This window comes from Telmatherina bonti (assembly GCF_933228915.1).
Source record: "Telmatherina bonti genome assembly, chromosome: 10".
Lineage (NCBI taxonomy): Eukaryota > Metazoa > Chordata > Actinopteri > Atheriniformes > Telmatherinidae > Telmatherina > Telmatherina bonti.
Genome location: NC_136628.1, coordinates 26847895 through 26850030, shown reverse-complemented (window position 1 = coordinate 26850030; position 2136 = coordinate 26847895).

Sequence of the window (2136 nt, the reverse complement as noted above, 5' to 3'; positions counted from 1 at the left end):
CTTACTCTCGTGCTGTGTGAGGCAGGGCAGACTCAAAGCCCTTTACCATCCTCTTATTTCAATGTTTTGAACTGGCTTGCTGATTGTTCTGTCAAACAGGCGACCTTAAACATGCCATCTGTGTGACTATACTTTCAAAAAGGGAATGGAGAAATATATCTCCCTGCTTTTTTTTCTACTCCCTGAACTAGTCTCATGACTATAATTGCAAGTTATTGGTGATCATTATCTTAGGAGCTGTTTATCATTTGTGGGACCAGAGAGATCCATTTCCATTCTGAGCGTTTCCTGACTTGTTACTATCATGCAACACATCACCTTGCCAAGTGTTGTAGGTCAGCACATGGTGGGGTAGAGAGAGAAATCCTTGTCTGTATTAATGTGGATAAAAAGCAATGCTGTCCCACTAACATACAGCACTGAAAACAATGTGTAAGCAACTTATCTGTAATATACAGTATGCAAAATTTTCACAGAACGTACAAATTTCACTTTTTCATTTTCCGTCTGTTTTTAATTCTCTGTAAGTATTAACAAAGTGCTTTGCCATTTTATTATTGTTTATTGAGGAACTAAAGGAGGAGAAGTCACGCAACAAGAAAAGTTTCAGGAAAGTTTGCAAACTTTACTTTAGAGGTCTGTATCACAGCTAACAGATGATATGGAACTTAACAGGGTGTTCATCCATGTTCATAATCTGACCATATCTTTACATCTTAAATAAGTTCTTATATGAAAACATGCAGTTCACATAAATTTATGTCAAACATTCATAAATCACAAATAATTACATAAAAATGTAAAGCCGGACAAGCAACCTGCATTATTGTTGAATTACAACACTTAATAAAGTTTGCATGTTTTGTCTGTTTGTTTTTATGTAAAAATTTATACATGCCTTACTTTTTTAACAATGCATTATTGCTTTAGACTGTTGACATCCTCCAGTGTCTTTGTCAGTCTCTTCAGCAGGACAAGTATTTTTTTTTATGATTGGGCATATATGTGCAGGGCCATGACGGAGTTTTGTTTTTATGACAATGGCATTACATCCTATAACTGATTGTCCAGTGATTATGCAGAGATTTTTCAAACATCTGCTTAACATGAAAGCTGTTATGAAGCAACACTCTTTAGAACCTCAGTTTCTGTAAAAACTTGAAAGAGCCTCACAAAATGAAATTTTTATTAATGTAAATAAATAAATAAATACATACATTTTTAGTGCTTTAAAAAGTTATACATTTCGCTGGTATTTTTTTCAGATGTTATATTAAATATTCTTGAACCTCTTCAAGTCTGAACAGGTTAAATTGTGAAGCAGTTGATCCTAAACCTTTTTCCTGCATATTTTAGCATATGCATATTCTGGAAAATTACCATCCAGACTTACTCACTTTAATATACATATATGAGTCTGAGTGAGGGGGAAAAGAATAAAGTAAAGTAGCCAAATCAGCTTTTAAAAAAATAAAATAAAATGATGACTCCTGGGCTGCATTTATCAAAACTATGCTGTAATCCAATTGTTGATTTTCATGGTTCTGAAGTTTCTTCATTATTTTCATTTAAAACACACACACACACACACACACAAAATAAATAAATAAATCAATAAATAACACGTGAGTTGTAAGGCTTTACTCTGCTATGTTCTCGGTGCATAAAGACAGTAAAGCTTGCAGGCTGTTTTAAAGAAAACTGGAGCAGGCGACTTGAGGATTTGGACAACTGCCTAAATGTGAAATGACAGGACAGAGCTCGTGCTTCGTTGTGGGACGCCAGCACACCGGCGCCAAGTCCAATTATCACTCACTTCTTCCAAATGACCTCGGGGGTTTTCAAAGGGAGGGTTAAAAATACAACTAGAGCAAGCAGTGATGCAGAACATATTGTTATTTTATACTAATTCTACAGTTTGTATGTTATTATTATAATAATTATTGCTGTTATTGTTGTTATTATTATACTTTTGTTGCAGATGTGAAGGCATTTGATCAGTGATCCAAGCTGTCACTTTCAAGACTAACCATGTGAGGTTGAAACCACGCCCACTTCACCAAATTGGCACCGACCCTGCTGTGAGGCGCTGTTGAGGAAATCTACTATGATTAGTGTTCCGCGTGCCGTGGGAAG